Here is a 21,994-nt window from a genome sequence, read left to right on the forward strand (position 1 = left end):
AAAGACTAACACTCAGACATGGAGGGAACTGGCTGGAAGCCCATGAAGAAACACAGCATGATGCTTGAAGCCTGCATCCCACCCATCCTGGGTCCATCCTCAGATTGTGGTTGCTCCAGCCTCGTTCCTCAGGCTGATCTTCACTGTAACACTGATCCTGCCACCTCCCCAACATCCCTGCATCTCAAGAACTACAAAAGGAGACACCCTAGATAAGACAAGGGCAAAGCTGTAGGACTGAGCTGCTCAATATGGGACCCCTGGCCATAGGCAGTGACCAAACACTGGAAAGCAGAATTGTGGTGCAAAATGCTTACTAAAATTTGTATATTTCTCATAAGAAAAGAAATGTAAGATGTACAGTGTTTATATTGATTACAATTTTGCCATGGTTTTATTTTTTGATGTACTGAGTGGAATAAAATAGGTCATTAAATTTATTTTCATCTTTTGAACACTTTTGCTCATATGACTACTTGAAAACTTCAGAGGACACGTGCCCTGCAACATTGCATTTGTTTAAAGGGTCCTGGGAGAAATACTTATGTGGTCTGAAGGTCAGGAAAGCTCTAAGGAGGGGAAAGGGTGAGGCTGTGCTGAGATAGGAGTCAGAGAAGGAGGAAAAGGTTTTAGGGTGTTCATTTTGGGAGAAACCAATTTAACTCACAACTAGCCCAGCCTTGCCGGGGCGGCCAGGATGGCAGAACGTGAGGGGTTTGATCAGTACCTGTTTCAGATGACTTGTCAGCTCTGCTCACCCTTTGTTCTGCCCCTGCACAAGAGGGAGGGAGCTGGACATGAGAGTCGATCTGTGTCCAAGCCCTGTCAGCCCTCCAGGAGGAAGGGACTGCATTTTCCCTGCAAGTTACTTGAGCAGAGTGACCAACAGGCATTTTTAAGTCCCAGCACAAAATTCTATGGTAACAGCTGCAGTTTCCATGCTGCAGGACTGCCGTGAGCACTTACTATCTATTTACTGTTCCCAAAATCACCATCCAGCTAGTTAAATTACAGCCTGCATTTCACAAAGGAAGAACCAGCGTCTTGGAGGGGTTACTAACGGGCATGGAGTCACACAGTATCAGAGAGGAAATCAGAATTTGCCTCTACATCCCTGAACACATTCTGGATCACCATGTGCCACCTTGTTTCACTTCTGATTGGCCTGAGGGTGCCATCTGGCCAACTCCACATCTGGCTGCTGGTCCCACTCTGACTCCACTGCCCAGGGAGTGCTCCTGGCCTCTGCTGCTGCTTCTAGGCTGCTCTGAATCCCACCAGTCCTGTTGGCCTAGGCCTAGCACCCAGTCCTGTGCTGTGAGTTATCTGCCAGCATGCTCTTTAGCAGTTTTTTCCAGCCAGGAAGACTTGTTTCTCTGTAGCTCTGTGGCTGACACTCATGTGAGTCTCCACGGGTCACCTCTGGGTCTGTGTCTAACCCAGAGGAGAAGCAGGTTTGTTGTGCCTTTGCATCTGTTTCCCCTGGCAGGTTCCATCTGGCCTTTAGACCAAAATAGATGCAGCTAGGGTGTGACTAGGGTGGGAATTTGAAGCCTAGACTCCACCCAGAAAGAAGAAAACAGCTTGTTCAATTCATTTCTTTACTTTCCAGTCTCTAGCTATTTAGAATGCCAATTAGGCAGCAGCTGGTGGTTGTATTTATTCCCTTCCTCTATCCCACAATGGCCTGTCTAATTTTCTCTGCCTACTGGTTTAAACTCTTACAGGAGGCTGGGTGGGGTGGGTACAGTGGGTCCACAGCTGCTCTGGACATGACTGGCTGAGCTTTGCTGACTCTGGGCAAGAGTGTGCGAGTACAGATTAGGAGAGAGTCCACCCAGGCCAAGCCTTGGTCTGTTATTTCCAGGATGTGGACATTTGGGGTAAGAGGAAGAATGCTTCTTGAAGACAGGAAGTTTAGTTGGTGCCCTCATTAGACACACTGGGCAGGAAAGGCTATTGAGGGTCTTGGATCCTGCAAATCTTGGGTCTCTAGGTCCCTGGGTGGCTTATGTGGCATTTATCATGCACTGCACTGTCATTTTCATCCACTGGAACTGATTCCTCATCAACGTGGTAGGGATTCTAGTGGCCACCCAGAGTTCTAGGGAGGGATGTGTGCTAGCTGCACCTGGCACCCGGTAAGGTGCAGAGATGTTCTTTTTCACCAGCTTCCTATTAGGGTGAGACACAAAGCCAGATAACATGTAAATAGTTGAATGTAATTTATATCGTGATTAAAATAAATTGCAGATCTTTCAGTTATCAGCCAAATATTGATATAAGAAATTATTTTTAAGTGAAAACATTATATAATAAAATATATATTATTGCATAGTTTCAAAAGCTTTACAAAATGATAACAATAAAAATGCAAAGAACATAGCTATCTCAATAGACAAAAATAAGAAACATTCACACCACATTCATCCCCCAGGAGTTATGTCATTAAAACACTTTATCTATATAAATACTGATTTGCATTTGCACTTGTGTGTTGGGAAGTATGGGGTAGGCCAAGCAGAGCTTCTGATGCTGCTGGTGAAGGAGGAACTGATATTCCTGCCCCTTCCCATAATGCTTTGGTGTCATGGATATGGCTGGGAATAGAATGTGCCAGGGGTCAGAGAGAGAAAGGATACCATGAAGATGTGCTGTCATGGTCTTTGTCTGCCATCCACCTGGAACCAGGATAAGGGTCAACAGCTAAAGGAACTGTTTCCATGAAAGATTCTTTAGACACTGGGCATAGGCATTCCTACCTTAGCATCTGTAGTGGATTGGTAACTGGTGGTCAACTTAAACACCATTTAAACTGAACCAGTGTAGTGCTGAGTGTAGAACCTGAGGACTGTGGCCAGCACAGAAAAGAGACCTGGAGAGGAAGAGTAGTGTTGTGGGGTCTCCTAAGTGTTATTGTTTAGAGCTGTTGGTTTTCTTGGAGAAGCTTGTCATACTGGTTCCCTAACATAAACTCGGCTATGATCAGAGGAGCTCGGGACCTTGTTGCTAAAACTGGCAGTGGTTGACTTTGGGGGAGCTTTGGTCCTTACTTTGAGCATCACTTCCTGGCTCTGGAGGGGAAGATATATGTTGTTCAATCTCCAGGAGAAGCTTGTCACTCTGGCTTTCTGATATGAACTCGGCTGTTATCAGAGGGGCTTGGGATGTCATTGTCACTGAGGATGGCTGTGGTATTTTCTGGTCTTTATCTTGAGTGTCGCTTCTTGGCTCCAGTACAGAACCCTCGGCCTGCTGGCACAGATCTTAATCCTGGTGGCATAGACTTTCGAGCTTCCATCACTGACCTTTGGGCCTTCCCAGCATAGATCCATGAAATAGGCTTGCATGAGACATTGTTGTGGGCTCTAGGTTTTTGGCTGAATTGATGCAGGTTATTAACATGAGATCCAGGCCCTTGGCTGGATTTTCTAGATCTTTAGTGTTGTGGACAGATTTCCTGCACATCCTTTTTATTTGGCTCTTTGGTTCACCATTATAAATAACACTACAAATTGTGTGTCCAGTATGTAATTGTTCTCCTTACAACCCCTGACTATAACAGCACTCCGATGACTAGATGTGGCACACAATCAGGGTGGGTCCATTATTGGCACTGTCATTTGTGGTGACAAAGAAGTTTATCTGAGACTGTGTTTGGTGGGCTCCAAAAAAAACCATTGGAGAGTACATAGACAAAGACAGAGATTTTTATGTGGCATCAATAGCCAGGAGGCTGACATCCTTTTGGAATCACCCAGTAAAAGCTGGAAGATAAAAGGGGATCAGTTCCTGGCACTTGGTCAGAGGATCTCAGAGTCATTGGAATTTGGGCAGTAATGTAAATGTGATAAATTTCACAGTATTTGTTAAGCAAATGCTGCATCATTTCATAAGTAACTCTTGTTCCTTGGTAAACTGGAATGTAAACATACTGATTTTAAATGAAATCCACAGAAGGTATTCCACTATCCATTGTACAACACTATGAAGATAATGTTTGAAGCACCTCCCCAATATTTCTTGGATTCTATCAAATGCAAAGATACAAAGAAGGTTAGATGACTTTCATTCCTCTGACTCCATCCTTTCTTGGTATCATGGGGAAGGAAAATGAATGAGACCCACTTAGTGCAGCTTCTTGGATTTCATTTGGTGTCCCAATGCATTAACAGTTTGAACACAACAAAGCCCAAGTTGCAGGCATGTGCCAAGTCTCCCAGAACCCAGGAAGGACTAACTGTGGCTTTACCTTTCCTTTCCGAAAGAGGAATATGAAGCTCAAGAAAACATCAGGCGCGTGGTGAGCCCCTGAGAAGAGGCAACATTCTGGGTAATGTGATTCTCAGTCCCTGTGACAGGTGGAAGAAAATCTGACTAGGAAGCTGAAATGCTTTCTCGCAATAACTCTGTGTTGCAGAGCTCCTCGGGAGAGTACATTGTGCACTATGTTCCTCTGAACACAGCTATGACACTTGGACCATGTTAAATGAGAAGCTCACTGGCTGTGCTGTAGGGACCTTTGTTCTGAAAGGCCCTTGCCTCCGGTTCTCTGTGACTTTGAATGCCTTCACATTCACTCCTTTATGCCTCTCATTCGCTCCTTTATGGCCACCCTCCCCTCAACTCATATGAGTCTTACCAAGTCCCCCAGAAAACCAATTAATTTGTCTTCCAGATGGAGTTGCCTTCCATAGATGAAGTCTTCATTATGAGAAATAAAGACATTTTGTACTAGGGAATCAATATCACTTTTCAAAGAGATAATGTTTTAAAACCTCAAAATAGGAGAAAATATAGAATAGCTGTAGACAGACAATTGATTTTATTTATTAACTCATTTTCATTGAATGCCTAGAGAAATAATTCTTGAATCCATTGTCTCGGCTGCTACCATCTTTCCTAGGAAAGAGCAGTGCGATCATTTCTTAGTTGTTTGATTTTCTTCCATTCTAGTCATATCCAATCCTTCTCATGCAGATCACACACACACACACACACACACACACACACACACACACACACGCGCGCGCGCGCGCACACGCACACGCACACGCGCACGCACACACAGGCACACGCACCACTACCTGCTCCTGTCTATCCCCACCCCTGACTTTTATAGCATCCTTCCTTCGTGGGTTCCAGGCCTGCGATACAAGAATGCTTCCTGTTCCCAGGCCCAGCTCCTCTTACCTTCGGTCCTGCGGTGACACTTGCTGTCTCTCAGACCGTCAGATCTGCACCTGAACTTCAGAGCCTTTACTGGGCTTTTTCTCCCCCTTTCCTCCATGACCTTGAGTTAACTCCTCTAATTCAGACCTCTGCTCACACATTACTTCACAGTTTTGGGGCTAAAATATTTTCTTTGCAGTTTTTAAACACTGGGTTGTTTTGTTTTATATCATTTATTAGGGTGAGTGCTTACATATGCTTTTGGGGACCATTTGACTAATGTCTGTCTCCCCATTAGATTATAAGATTATAGGAGAATAGGGCTCTGTGGCTCATTTTGCTCACCATTGTATGTGTGACTGAAAAATACAGTGTTTAAATTCTTAAAAACTGTTAGAGTAAAAGACATGGTGTGATTACACCCTCCTCAGAAACACTTCCAATACACTTATCCCATCATTCTTGCCACTTTCTGAAGCAGCTCTGGAAGTTCTCTTTCCTGAATGTCTTTAACTGTACTGGTGTGGTTGTCTTGGTGTCCTGAATCAATTCTAAACCTTTATGGTCATTTTGACTTTGGGAAAGAGCCATAAGTCACATGAATCCACTGAATAACGTAGATGAGGACACATCCTAATGCATCTATGAGCCTGTTTCCTGTTGGGAGCACTCAACTGCAGCACCCATTGGATTGTTGAACACACCCCATAAAGACACTTATGAGAAAAGACTTCCAGAGCTGCTTCAAAAAGTGCCAAGAAGAATGGGGTAAGTAGGTTAGAAGAGGAGGGGTATTCTGAAGGAGATTAATGGAGACGTGTCTTTTGCCGTAATAATTTAAAAATTTTAAACAATCATTGTATATTTTAACCATATCTCATATTCTCAATGGCTACAGAACCCAACACAAAAGTACTTAGTCAATATTTGTCAAGTTCTTGAGTAGATGGTGGCACTTGGAGTTTATCATCACCTAGCAGAAACAGTAATTATTTTCAAAGTCATCTCCAGATGTCACCCTCATTATGAAGCCTCCCTTTCAACCCTCTTTCTTTTTCTCCACTACTGGGAAGAATAAATCTCTTCTTCACATGGCCCAGCATGTGCAACAATCCTATTTCCAAATAAAGTTGTATTCTGGGATATTGGAGTTTGTGATTTGAACATATCTTTTGGAAGGACACAATTCAAACTGTAACACTGCCCAAAGCATAACTCAAACTCATTTAGTGTAGGTCTCAAATTGCCTTCATATCCAAAACCCACTTATTCTCCTTATTACAGCATACTCTTTGTGTTCCCTTGGGGAAAAATTCACATGCTGAAATCTTAGTCCCCCCAGTGAAGGAGGAGGTAGAAGGTTGTTGGGAAATGACTGAATCATGAGATTGGAGCTCTGTGAATGGATTAGTGTTGTTAGAAAGACGCCTGAGAGAGCTTGTTCCCCGCTCCCATCATGTGGGAACTCAGTGAGAATTCACCATCAGTGAGGAAGAGAACTGTGATACATAAATTTGCTGATCTAGCCAACCTAAGGCAACGCATTATAGAAACCCAAATAGACTAAGATACTCCTGTTTTCCAAATCTTGACTGGTGGCACCAAGATCTGTGTACTTGGGAGTCATTCTAGTCTCCGTCTTTCATATCTAATTACCATGAAGTTCCATTTATTATCTTTTTAACATTTCTCACATCATCCCTGGTGGCCCTTTTAGTCTTTAACTGAGGCAGTGGTGGAAATCAAACTGATATTCCCATCTTGTTTCAATCTCTTCCAATTCATTCTCCATGCTCCTGAATGACGGATGCATTTAACATGCAAATATAAATGTAAAACTCTTAAAACTCTGCACAGAGGGTGCAACGTATGCAAGATTTCATCGTCTCTTTCCTTCCTATTCTAACTCATCTTTGGACACTTCTTTCCTGCACTCTTTGATAATCATTTCGAACTAGCTGCACTTCCCTAAACCCAGGAAAGGATTTCATGCCTTTGTGCTATAAACAGACATTCACTGCTCGTGGAATGAGCCACGTGTTCCTCCCTGTGCATGTCCTGTCCCAGTACACATCCCTGAGGCAAGTGATCAGTTCTGGCCCCAGTCTGTGAATGGAAATAATAATCATCATCTCTAAACTGGAGCATTTAACAACCAGTGTGTTGCCTTTCAGCTTACCTGTTTTTCTGCACTTGTTCCCAGTGGCACAGCTGTGGGACTCACTGGCACGGGTCCTCAAGGAATGGTGCAGAGCAGAACCCTGCCTGCTGCTTCCACTACACAGCTGTTCAGCTTGGATGTGTGACTTGAGTGGGAAGTTAACCTTAGTGCTATTAAACTGCTAAGGCCTCAGGGTCATTTTATTACCCTAGTTTAATTTATGCTACCCCAACTCATGCAGTACATTTGCAGGAGCTCTTCCCCTTCCTGTTTCAGCTCCGTTCGGCCGCCTAGGCAAGCCCCACCAATCCTTCCAGCATCAGTGGTCTTGTCTACTATGAGGCTGGTCTGAATCATTATAAAGTAGACCATCTTAGTCAGTTTTCTTGCTGCTGGGACAGAATAGCTGATCCCATAACCTAAGGAGAGAAAGGTTTATTTTGGCTCATGTTATAGTCCATAGCTGAGTGGATCCAGGCAAGGATACCCTAGGAGACAGGAACGGTGAAGGAAAGCTGTTCACCGCCTGGCAGAAAAGATGCAGAAAGTCAAGGGAGTAGCCAGGAAGGGATACATGCCCTTCCAGGTCATGCCCTAAGTGACCCGCTTCTTCTGACTGGTCCCCACCTTCTAACACCAAGTCCAGCTACAATGTCCCCATAATCCAGCCACCTTCCAAAAGTTCTGTCTCTGAACAAGTGAGGCTTTGGGAGATATCTACATCTAAACCACAACATAGAGCTAAACATTTCTTCCTGATTTTAGTCTATTTATTCTGAATGCCATATAATTGAATGCCAAAGTCTGGGAAATTTACAAATAAAATTTACTTAATGAATGTTCTGAAATCCAACTGCACAATCCTGGCATCTGCTTGGCTTCCTGATGGGCCATGGAATGGTAGAGGGAATCACCTGGTGAGAAGGGCTGAGTGTCCTAGCTCAGGTCCCTCTTCTATAAAGCCACAGTCACAATGGATGAGGATCTTGTTCAACCTTAATTATTCCCCAGATGTAACATTTCCACATACCATCGTCAGATTAAGTTTCCATCTTCTTAATACCTGAGAATGAAGATTAAATTTCAACATGAGTTTTGCTGGGGGCATTCAAACCAGAATACTCCTGTTTTACCACTGCACGTTAAGACAGTATCATCTTTGTTACTTGTTATCACAACAATTCTGCAGCCAAACAAGCCAAGATCAAAGGTACCTGAAGAGCAGGAGCTGGCAGTCATCAAGTTTGTATCTCCAGCATCCCACAGAGTTATTGGCATATGGAGGGTACCCAATTCAATAAATGATGGGTAGATTAATAAACAACAGACTGTAATCTGTATGGGCTTTTTCAGTAGAGGGCTGGAGCACATGAAAGCACTTTATGGGGCCTCTATAGTTGGAGGACATTAGAGTCAGTGGTTGTGATCAGGGCTATATTCAGAATTATACTGATCTATATAATATATACTGATGGGACTCTAGTGAGTGAAAAATTATAGAAAGTAAAATTTGTCTGAATGTGATCAGGAATGTGAAGCTCAATAAAAAGTCCAAACATTTTGGCTCATGAGTGACTGAATGAGAGTAGGACCAAAGTGTCCTGTTAATGGAAAATGACTATGTAGGAAACTGTACTGCATGTGTTCATCACAGCCACAATGACTTCTCAGTTAAAATCACATTAGCTGGCATTTTGAGAAAGCATGACACAGGGATTGTGAACAAGATGAACACTACGCATATCATGTACCTAGCTGCCTGCCTGCCTATCACCTATTTGCCACCTATTTGCCTCATGAGAGCATTAAGGGAAGACCCAGGGACTGTGGGTTCTCCCATCATCTCTTTAAAAGTCATTTAGTAAGAACAGTTCCTCGTCACTCATGGTAACTTGGGCAGGTCGCTGTCACATTCAAGCAATATCAAGTTGTTCAGTTCAAAAAGTATCCTCCATTCAGATCTTAGTGTTCCGATACCCAGGTAATAATTAAAAGTCCAGAACTGATTTAGGCTTACATCTTCTCCCCTCCCTTGGCTGGCTCCTGCCTCACTCATGAAGCTTGCCCTGGCTCCAGCTGGGTCTCTTTCTCCTACTGTCCCCTCAACTTGATCTCTATCCCCAGGTAATCCCTAGCTTGTCTGCTGAGATCTTCCCAGGGCTACATGCCCCAAGGTCACACCCTATATACTTTACCTATATACCACATCTGCTTTGAGACATGCCCCTTGCTCTGCCACCAAAGCAGAACCCAGCACTAACATGTAAATGTTATTCACCATGTTCCACAATGTCCTTCATTTTTATCATCTAATTAATGCTCATTACCATCTATATAGCAGGTAAATCTGGCAGCCATACCTGTGGATATTTATTATAAACTTATGCTTTAAGTCCTATTACCATAAAATACTGAATATTTCATTTGTTAGTTCTGGATGCTCAAACAGGAACTAGGAGATTGAGGCTTTATTTTGATTTGACTATAAACTCACCATGAGGCTTAAGGGAAGTCAGTAGTATCTCTAGACCTCGATATTCCCAAATGTAAAATGGAGAGATCAAATGAACTCATAATCATGGTTCTTTCTCCAAAATTCTGTAACTTAGAAAACAATTTTAGGATAAAGAATGACAGAGGGTATTTTAGTTGAGAGTGCGAGGTGAAAAGGGTTGGATAAGGCTTTGGGGAGGGAAAGCTCTGAAAGTCCCAATATAAGTAACTCTTTAAAGTCTTTCGCATCTTCCGGTTTTGAAATATTTAGGTATATAATTAAAATGCCTTGAAATCTGTTCTGTGTCATGTACTGCTTTTATAACTCTAATGAGAAAGCTCAATAAAAAGAAAAGTTTTAGGATGTATGTGGTTTCTAGAACCTTAAAAGCATTAGCCCTTCTGACTCATTAACTCTATTTCCAGAAATAGATTCTAAGAAATAATCATAAGCATCCACAAAGATTTATACATGAGAGGGTGAAACACAACAGTGGAAAGTGGAAATGACTTTCATGATTCCCTCGCTGCTCACATGATACCTCCTTAGATGGGTCCTGAATTGCACAAACAAAATAGGTCCTCTCTCCTTACTCTGTATTTATTCTGTCGTAATCACCACTTGATGCTATATATATTTACTTATTAGATTCTTACTTTCTATGTTAGTTACTTTTCTCATTGCTGGGAGAAAATACCTGACACAAGTTAAAGGAGGAAGGGTTTATTTCTGCTCATAATGTATAACAGTTTCATTCTATAGTTGGCTGGTTCCAAGGCAGGACAGCATGACACAGGGGCATCACAGTGAAGAAACAGTGCCTGACAAGGAAGGCAGGAAGTAAGAGCAGTTGCAAACCTCCTTTTCCCTTCTATCCCTTTTAGGGTACCAGCTTTTCGGGGGATGCCATCCACACCCAGGATAAGCCTTCCCAATACCCACTCCCGGAACTGTGCTAATTTCAGTAAGAGGACTAATTTAGTACCACACACCCTAATCCCAGTGTCACACACCCTAGATTCAACCACCTGCAAAAAGTCCCACCTATCAGCCCATGAAGATTTGGGGGCCATCTAGACACAAGCCATAACATTTCTTTTACTCAATGATGTTGCTAGTTGTTAGCCAATCCAAATTTTCTATGGTTTAAAGCATATATAAGAAAACAGCAATCAAAGAAAAAGGAGGATGAGATTAAGACTGGAAATGAATATTTATTTAGAATAAGAAAATAAAGACTCAAAAGTTCCTTATTAACCTCACAATGAATCTGTTTCAGAGGGATATGGGCTTTATCTGTCTTATTTACAGCTAGAACTCCAGGCCTGACTACAATGGCTGATGCATAGTAGATGGCCAGGAAATACCCATGAAAGTAAAGAGAGCCCCAAAAGAGAGAACTGGTTGTATAAATGAGCATAAAAGAGTCAGAAAGAGGCTACATGACTTGCCCACAAACACAATAGTAATTTAGATAACTTGATTTGAACAGAGATTTGTTCTCCTCTCCTTTCTGGGTTCATAGGTCCCCAGACTCCATTCTCAGCTTCCCTTGCAGCTAGGTGTGACCCTCTGAAAAATTCCTTGCAAGTTAAAAGTGAGTAGAAATGATTATGCTACTTTTTGGTTTCAACCCTAAGACCACAGGTGTGCCTCTTCCATGCTGGTTAAAATCTGATTGTGATGGTGTTTAGCTGGACAAGATCCTGGGTGGGGATTGTGTGTGATAGAGCATTAATTTAGAAAGAAGCAAGGTTCCTGGATAACTGAAGAACAGAACTTCCTTACTGACTGCTGCAATTCACAGCAGGACTTTTATGTGACAGACTGCTTTTATTGTTCTTTAAGCCATGGTATTTTTGGTCTCTTTATTATAGCAGCTTAACCATTCACTAAACAAATGCAGCCTTTCTCCCTAGATTAAAAGCCTTATTTATTTCATGTTAATTTTTTCTATCTTTTAAATTTTATTTATGTGTTTATTTTTGATTTTAGGAGAATGATGAACAAAGAAATAGCCCCTGAATGTCCAAGAGGGTTCCCAAGTGGGGTGCTTTGTGGTTGCTTGATCCAGAACTTCTTTTGGATGGGTGGAGCATGGGAATTGCTCATTGGCCACAGGTCATAGGTGGCTCTGTGGATTTAAAATGATCAGTTAGAACTCAGGATCTCTAAACCAGTTACTCAGCATGTAGATTTTAAAGCAAACTGGGATTTTAAAGAAAAACCAATTATTTTGGATTTTAAATTTCACAAAAACTCAGAAACTTAATAGGAAGGGGCCACATTCTGTGTTGCCTAAGGAAGTCCATTCCTGTCCACAGCCCTAATTCACTGCCTATCCTCACTCTAATTCTTAGCATAATGGCTGATCACCCAACTCTGTGTCAGGCCCTTTTCCTAACCTATGCATAAGCTAACTAACCAGACTATTTTTTACATTTGCCCCTTCTGAAGAAGTCTCCTTAACTGCTGTAGGGAAGAAGGGGTGAAGATGGACTCCAGCTACTTCCTGCTGAGAGGGGTCAGTATAGGGAACAGCAGTCAGGGATTTTCTCCAGAGGGCTAATTTAAGAGGAATTTATTCATATAGAATTTATTCAGCAGTTGTGTGCTTCCCTCAGAAGGTCAATAAAGTGGGCCCCAGTTTGGCACAATCAACATTGGCTCCATCTGCATGACCATTTGGAGTTTGACACCCTCTATGTGAGAAGAAATGAATTTCACCAAGCAATTAAGAATGCATGGCCTGGACATAAGAACCAGAATGAAAAAGAAAGATTGAGGTGAAGGAGCAAAGTCCAAACACATTTCACAAGGGACTGGAGTATGGATTGTAACCAGCTGGGTCCTGGTCCGGTTTGCTCATGAAGGTTATCTGTAAGTCGAATATTTCTTTTTTATTATTTTAAGGTCTTCCTCCACATGATGTGAATTATTTATCTAAACATAACAGGTCTCATTTATGATGTGCAAGTTCCTTCAATTTGGGCCATAAGGACTTCACGGGCTCTGTGGTTTTGAAGAACTATTTCAATTAAGGAATTAAAAGACTCTTTCTGTGCCTCTGTGGCTGCCACAGTGGCTTTTTTGGCCTTGTTGATCATAACAATGATAAGCTACAGGTATGGTTGGAGGCTTCCAGTAGGGGATATTGTAATGTCCGTAGCTTCCCTTTATATCTAGCCTAGTTTTTTGTCTGTTATTCTCTCTCCCCCCACTCTGTCTTTCTCTCTCTCTAAAAAAGTATAATCAACAAGTTATATCTATCTATACGTGTGTCTGTATCTATAGCATCTGCATCTGTCTGTATCTACATCTGTATTTATTCTGCTGAGTATTTAAGACAGAGTCAGAGTGAGATCTGTATTAATCAAAACCAATTTCTCTATAAATGGCAAACCATGTCTATAACCTTTTGGGTCTTCTGCTTTCCTAGTGTCATCTTCCAGGATGCTTCATGGTGTTGTTGAGGACATGGCTTCCCGTGGAAGCAGGGGGAATGTTTCCCTCTAGTGACTTTTATAAGGACAATGTGTACTGGTTAACTCTTTTTTTCTGAGGTTTAACACTCTCCCTGTATGAGAGGCTGTGTGACTCACAAGTATTACAGGATTACTTTAGGGGGTCCTATTATTCCGTGGATCATGGTTAACCTTGGAGAGTAATGACAAAAGTACTGTCTTTTTGTTCCAGTTTGTTTTTTAGCTTTGATTCCCAGTCTCCAGTTGTTGAACATACAGGAGATCAGTCAGACCAGTAATGACACAGGAGCACTAGCATTAACTATCACAATCTTATTTGGATATCAAACACTTTGAAATACAACAAAACCTTGGTTTGTGAGACTAGTTCACTGTGTTCATAATCTAAAGCACTTACATGTCACAGCCGGGGGAGAATCAATTATGATTCTGTGAGTTCTGCATACTGTACTACTCAGTGGAACACTCACAGATCAAGTCACTTGCAATCCAAGGTTTGACTGTCCTATAAAGCATGATGAAAGAACTACTATCTCTTTTATCAATCAGTTTTGTGTAGAATGCTAACAGATAACAGATAAAAAGTTTTACAAGGCAAATCTGAAACCAGGGACAAAAATAGCAACAATTAGGATGACATTATTAGATCTTGTCTTAGTGATAAGAAAGTAAGTGAGACAGATTTAAAGAGCTTGTGGCATGGTGACAAGAAGCAGAGAGAGGATTAAGAGAGGAAGAGAGCCTCTTCCAGGCCATGCCCCCAGGGACTCACCTCCTCCTCAGAGAATTCACATCCCAAACCACACTTACTATAAACTTATCTATCAGTAATATACCTCATGATCCATCACCTACCAAAAGTCCCACCTCTGAGTCCGTGAGGCTTTGGGGGTCATCTGCATAACAGAAACACTAGCTTTTGTTATAATCTCTGAAATGCATTTAAATCTCTATCATCTGGTTACCTTTGTGTAATTATAAGGTATTAAATGACATAAACACTTATTTAAATGTGTTACTTTTTAACAAAGTGCCTTTTAATTTAGAATGTACTTCTTTAGAGATGTATTTTACAGTTACTAGTGCCCTGTGTCTACACATCAGAGTGACATTTTCTGGACTATATAGTGATGTTTCCTGGACTGCATAGTCTGAAGTGTTACAACACAATTACATAACAATCACATAGACATAAACCTGAAAAAGTTCACCATATTAAACCGCTTTAGTCTGGAAGTTACGGTGAATTGTTTTTCTAAGCTCTGCATCTTCTGGCCTCTGGCCTCCTTTCTTCCTTCCCTATCCACTGGACTGTCCTCTATTGTGATTAGGTCAATAGAGGCACTACTAGGTTATACACAAAAAGAAGCATATGTCCTTTCCATTCTATTAATTGTTCTATATTTGATTGTAATTTATCCTCCTCACATGAAGTTGGGAATCTAGCATTTGGGAAATGCTCTTTGGTAGAAGTTGGGTCAACATTTCATCAGATACAGTGAGCACTTTGGAGACCCTGATGCTCCTGTGTTTAATGTAGGGATGGTTGAAATAAGATTTCCCATCACTCTGAAGTTTGTGGTCTATAACTGTTTCCTTTTAGACCCACTCTCTATCCTCCTGTCTTCCTCCCAGCTCCGCAGGCCTCCTGTCCACAGTTCAGGCAGCAGGGGCAGCTCCATGTCTGGGCTCAAAGAAAGACACCACATGGCTTGGCTGGATTTAGACACACTGTAGGAGATGAGGGGGCATCAGGTCCCTCTGCTGGTCTCCTAGTCTTTCCACTGTGCCCAAGGAAAGGAAACAAAGTGGCACATTAAGAGTAGGGCAGAACAGGTTTGAAGATGAACTCGAACCAAACTAATTGACTAAGGAAGTGATCCCCAACCTGGAATCCCAGTTTAACTGTGATTTCATTGATTGCCCTCCAAGAGGCTAATAAAAGAATTTATCTCCAGGGCCTCTGAATTTCTGTCAATCACAGCAAAAGAAATTTCCTCCAAAAAGGAGGACTGGACAGGACGAAGAATTTGAGAATATATGAATGACTAAATGAGGGATGTGGAAATTATCTTCCTATACATGTCTTTAGGGATCAGATAAAAATTTTGCTGTCCAGAATGGCTTCAGTGGGCTCATGCCTTCATGCAGAACTGATCACTGCTAAAATGTGCCAGGGTGCAGAAGGTTATGAGAAGCCTTTGATTCTGGTTGTCTGCTAAAATCAAACTTTCTTTCCTTTCTGTTTTTACCATAACCCCTTCCTGAAAATCACTTGCAGATTGTCATGACACAGTATCAGCTCTGGGCAAGCAAAATGACAACCAGAAACCATTTGGTCATTGATGAGCAGAGACAGAAAACAACAGGGAGGAGATAAAACCCTAAGCTGTAAGCAGACTGGATCTCTGCCAAAGGCAGGATGTCTATTTCTCTTCTGCTTTCTCCACAAAATCATGAGACTAAATGCCCTGACTTGTGTGGCTAAGCAGATGTTCTTTCTGCCACAAATCTATTAGCTCCGTGCCTCTTCTGTTGAGTGGGTGGTGCAAAAATAAAATCTGCAAGGGAGAAGCTGACAGTGGCAGGAAAGGAAGAGAGGGGCTTTAGAGAAATCAGGAGCCAAGCAAGACATGACCCAGAATTCAGAGGAAAACAAGATCGAAGAAGCGACTCTGCACTATTCTTGTTCAGTTAACTTTTCTCTAACAGAGAAACTTTGCACAGCTACAGACTGTTGTAATGCAGAATGCATTACCGAGTTAAGAGCTTACTTTCTGTTGGAAGGTGTCTTAGTACATTTGGCTGCTATAACAAAGAACCATGGACTGGACGGCTCACAGTCAACAGATAACTTATTTCTCCTCGGTCTGGAGGCTGAGAAGCTCAAGATGGAGGTGCTGGTGAGCAGTCCGAGAGGGATGCAGGGTGAGGCCTGCTCCCTGGTTCATGGATGGCACCTGCTTGTGTTTTTCTGTGGAGGAAGGAACAGGAGTCTCTCTGGGATCTCTTTTATATGGGCATTGTTCTGTCCATGAGAGTCCTCTCGTGTGACCTAATCACCTGCCAAAGGCCCCATCCCCTGTACCATCATTTTGACAGTTTTAAAATACGAATTCAGGGCGGGATACAAACCTTTAGACTATGTCAGGAGGCATTCATATTGCGGGTTCCCCGAATATATACTACTTAGGGGAAGTTGTGTAATACATCTGAGAAACTGTCCATGACCTGGGCCCCTTGATACTACGACTCTTTTCTCATTTCTCCTCTTTCCCCTCATAATAGTGGCTGTATGTCTGTCAGTTTTTCAACTCAGACCAGCCATCCAGAACTTCCCCTCTTGACAATATCTTCACTTTAAATTTTCAAATTTCTTTCCTCTTTCTTCAGAGCCCTGGTAGAAGGCTGGCTGAGGTAGATTGTTAGGATGGCAGTATGATGTGGAGATTTCCTGGGGATTTCAATTACCCAGCTTCCCCTACCCTTCATGACAAAGGTTAATCATGAGGGAAATGAAAACAACACAGCGTCTGGTGAGAAGTGAAGGATGGCTCAGATGGAACCCACGGAGGCTGGCTGAGATTTCAATTTCCTTACTGTAATGAAAGCTGCATTTCTATTAACTGCCACAGTGGAAATTACTTACGAACGGTCACCTGTGATATCACCACCACATGGGCTCTGCGGTGAGGCCCTGTTCTACCAGGGAAGGCTGCTGAAATATCCTTGTATTCAGAAGCATCCTCCACGTAGTCCTGGGGATGCCGTCCAGGAGTGAGCTCAGCGCTTGGCGAGAGTGGAAGAGAGGTGTCTGTGCAGAGTACCACAGAGAATTGAAAATGATTTCCTTCTTCTATCCCCCTTTTCTGTGACTCTGCTTGTTCTGAATTTATGATTTTCTGCATGTGTTTCACAGGATGATAGTAAATAACAAACCATGCTCTTTTCCAAATAACTACTAAACATCAGGCAGTGAGCTAAGAGCTTTATATACATTATCCCTATAACTGCAATAGCTCTATCAGAGATAATCCCCCAGTATCCATCCTCCTCTTCTTCCTTGATAATATAATTTTTGAGCCAACCACATGACTTCCTGCAGTAATAACTACCTTTTCCAGCATTTCTTAGAGTCACATATATTCATGTCTCTGGGATATAAATATGAGTGTGTGTGTGTGTGTGTGTGTGTGTGTGTGCAATTTTAAGGATCTGTTTTCAACAGGAGGAAACATATCCATTTTGTTGACTGGAATGTGGACGTAATAGGTGGACATGAGTGGCCATCTTGGACAATGAGGTAGAAGCTGCTCATTGAAGATAGTGAAGCACCAAGAAGCAGCTTGAGTCCCTTCTGACCATGAAGGAGAATTCTAAAAGTTTTTTAAGCAGCAGCTGAACTTATCATCACTGGAAAATGAGCAAGGAGGAAGACAGGACAATGAAGTGTTAGTGTAGACTATGGAGTTAGAGACCCCTGGACCCAGATTCTGCCTCTTCAATATTTACTGGCTTTGTAACATGAAAAGTTGCTTAATCATTCTACTTATGATATTTCTCTTACAAAATTAGTAGAAATAAAACTTCAATGAATTTTTGTGACAACATAAATTATTATATTATACACGAGACAGCAAATCTCAGAGGTAGAAAAGAGTTCCCTCCAAGGTACTCCTAAATAATTGAGAGTATTATCTCTAGATGTCTCCCCAAAGCCTCATGCAGTCTTAGGCTTTTTTGGAGTTGGCTAAATCTAGAGTGTGTGATTGATTCACAGTCCAATGCTGGGATTAAGGGTGAGTGATTGCTGGATCAGTCCACTGATTGGATTGGCACAGCTCTAGTTCCGGTAGACTACATACTGAAACCTCTACAAACTGTGAGCTAAATAAACCTTTCTTCCTTTAATGTTGGCTGCCTAGTATTTTGTCTCAATAATGATAAAAAAGTAACTAAGACAGAGAATCATACCTGAAAGTTGGCAAGGCTTATGATTTTTCCATGACATTGACCACCATAAAGAGCAAGAAACAAGTTAACTCTTCCTCATAGCTAGCATGAGAAAGTTAGCAAGACACATGTGCACACTTTCCAGGTAGTTTGCTTTAGTCTCTGATTATTATCTCTTACAAACAAACTTGCTGACAAGTAAATGCTTATTTGAATTCACGTGTTCCAATATTCCTTGGTACACACATTCCAGTAAGTGTGCCATGGCCGCTGACCCCCAGGATCCCTGATTGCTAGCTTGGTCTTGTGTCACCATCACATTCTCATTCTTAGATGAGTGGAACTCAGAGCTGTCATCTGTCATATTACCAGTCCGTGCCAATGATGCTTGTCGTACCCAGGCTTCCTATGAGATCAGGATAGATGTTTGCATGGAATTGTTTTAGGTCACACATGAGCACATAACAATTAAGTCAGGGAAGGGGACTTAACAGGGCTGTGAGCTCCATGAAGGTAGGTACCGTGTTTTGTAGTCTGTCCCTAACTCCAGCCTAGAGTACTTGATCAGTATAGCTGAAGGAACTTTGAAGAAATGAGAGCCATCAAGATTTCAAATCAATAAACAGTCACAGGTAAGTTAAGCCACTCACATTACTAACAGTACTCTGCCGCAATGGCCAGCTCGGGTGACACTGGCCAGGCTTTGGGCTCCACCACCCAATCCATCCTCTGAAGGGAGTCTCTCCCAGTGGGCTGTCTTCCCATGGGGTTGAGGTGGGAATGCTTGCACCTGGGATCCAAAGGAGCCCTGTTCTCTTTCTGAGCACAGGGAACACCTGCCATAAGGATGTGGGCTGGTGAGAGGGCCTCTTCTGCAGGTGGAGCTGGGCGTGGAGCTTCTGCAGGTGGGAGCTGGGAGCATCTGCTCTGGATTTGACAGTGCTTCCCTCAGCCTCCGCTTTACTCAGCCCTTGCGTATTTTCTAGCCTAGATTTCTAACCTCCCACTGACTCTGATGTCTCACAGAGTCTTTAAATAACCCTCCACCCCCTTTGGTTCTTAAGGGAGCCCACAAGTAAAATTGTACAAGCAGGAATTTGTGGGCTGTCTTTGTCGTCACCAAAACGCCAAAAAAAAAAAAAAAAAAAAAAAAAAACTTTGATAAAATTTCAAATAGTAACTTACGAGCAGGAGAAAGAAGGGTCAGTAGTTTTCAATTTGCAATATGGAGAACTGAGGAATTACTCCAGTGATGGTGACTCTTTCTAAAATGGTTATGGGGAACCATGATTTGGCACCGAAAATGTTGAAGAGAATGAGCTGAAGACAGAGCCCCAGCTCACTGGGGTGCCAACACCTGCCTTTGCAATCGATGCAGCATTTTGCTCATCTGCAAAGAATGTGCTTTGGCAGGTTTTTCCCCTGCTTGTGCGGTGCGGTTATTACTGTGCTGAATCTTCACATATTGTGATGATTCTGAGTCGTTTTCTCAGTTTGAGACTGTGGATGTGGCAGTGGCTGTCTGCGGATAGAAGACTGTGGAATCTGGAAAGAAGCTGAACAAGGCTTTGCACTTTGAGGCAACTGAATTATGAACACAGATCCTTTGGTTTTACACATTTATCAGAGGACTTGGCTGTCTTTTCTACATTAGGATTGTTCTTTCAGGAGAATGGGCTTTCAGTATTAAACTGTATCTGAAAACTTTTTGCTTTATGGTTTTTTTGGGGGGGGAGGGACAGAGTCTTTATATTTCAAAAGGAATGGTTTTGAGAATCAAGTTTCCTATGCCCCCTTTTGATAATGTAATTATTCCCACCAGAGAGATTCCCTTTCTTTCCTCTTTTTGAGCCTACAGCAGGTGGCAGGAGACAAATACAGAAACCAAATCGTTTTTCTTACTAATAAAATGACATGGGAGAAAGTGGAACACACACGGGGGACAAGGCCTCCCGATGCTGAATCCAGGCATTGCCAGGGGCTGAGGCAAGGCCCGCAAAGGTGCAGGAGGCTTTATCGCCATGCTCAGCGTGGGATCCGGATGTCTTTTCCCTTCTAGTTCTTTAAAGAACAGGAAGGGACCAAGCTGCGCATGCTCAGCTCCTCTTAAGGCACACCAACCTGGCAAGCACGCCTGCTCCGCCAGGGTGGCATTAGTGAGGGCTGCAGGGAGACCTTCACAGGAACCAGTGAGTGGTAAAGTACCTTTGATCTAAATGACAAAAGTCTATGGGAGCAGGTATTTTCTACTACCCAGCTCTGGTTCCTGACCCTTTGGCTCCTTACTGCTCCCTGAACATTCTCAACTGCTCTTGAGAAACAAACAAACAAACAAACAACAGAAAGCAACAACAACATGTAGTAAAAAGAGCACCGGACTGAGTTTTGGGGCCCCAGGGCCTGATTGAGGTTGGGTCCATGTCTGTTTTCTGGTCTGTAGCTCAGGAGCCCTTTCGCGCTGAGCCACCAGCTCTCTTGGGCCTAGGCCACTTCTTTTCTCTCAGCTGGATCCCTCCCCTCGGTGTAGGCTTACACAGGCCTTTTCCCTCTTAGAAACAACATCTTCACTTGTCCTTCGTCCTTTCTAGCAATTTCCCACTTGTTGTATCTTTTTGTTTGTTTGGTTTTGGTACCGGGGATCGAACTCAGGACCTTATACTTACCAGGGAAGCACTTAAGCCACTGAGCTAAATCCCCAGCCTTCATTTGTTGTATCTTGCCCTTCATAAGAAATCTATTTCAATACGATGTCTGGAGGTGAGAGAATAAATCCTATCATTTGCAGCTACATGGCTGGGAGCGCAGGGCTTTATTACGTGGCATAAGCAAGATGCACAAAGGCACACAGCACAAGTTATAGGTGGCACCAAAATGGTGGATTGCACTGAGGTAGAGTAGGACAGTGGTCACTAGAAGTTGGTGGTGGGGTGGGGGAGAGAAGGGACAGAGCGTGGGTTAGGATGGGGAGGCACTGGTGCAGGAAGAGCAGGTTCTAATGTTCTAGGCGCTGTAGGGTGGGCTGTCATTCACGACCATTTATTATGTATTTTGTAAAGAACTAGAGGAGTTCAAAGTTCCCCAGCACAAAGAAATGATAACTACTTAGGGAGCTGGAAATGCTAATTTGAGTGTTACACATTAAAGATATGTATGGGACTATCACACCCCATAAATATTTGCAATTATTATGTCAATAAAAAGGAAAACTTATCTGAGTATCTTGCAGCAAAGCTCTTAGATACCACCCCCACAAGGATCTCACTAAGGTGGCCCATTAGCTCATGGACACTCACATGCCCATCGTACTTGATATATAGCATTAACTGACACTGCTGACCATCTTTGCTTTTTCAGCAATCCCAGAAATCTTACTTGCCTTTGTTTTCCTGTTTTACTTATCTGTCTTTGAAAGCTCACTTTCTTGGGCTGCGATATAGCTTGGCAGATGAAAGGTCCTGAGTTTGATTCTAGGTACAAAAAAAAAAAAAAAAAAGGACATCTCACTTTCTTCTAATCAGTTATTTCTTGGTATTCTGCAGTAACAAAGTCCTCCCTGTTTTGTCTTTCAGTGGAAGAACAATTAGTGATTTCTCTATTCATTCAATCAATTTTTTTTGGTACCAGGGATTGAACACATGACCTTGTACTTGCCAGGCAGGCACTTACACCACTGAGCTAAACCTCTGGCCCTATTGAATCAATTTTTATTGAGCACTTATCATGTAGAGA

Source organism: Cavia porcellus, unplaced genomic scaffold, assembly GCF_034190915.1.
Source record: "Cavia porcellus strain 051 isolate PalLab524CR breed Dunkin Hartley unplaced genomic scaffold, mCavPor4.1 scaffold_30, whole genome shotgun sequence".
Lineage (NCBI taxonomy): Eukaryota > Metazoa > Chordata > Mammalia > Rodentia > Caviidae > Cavia > Cavia porcellus.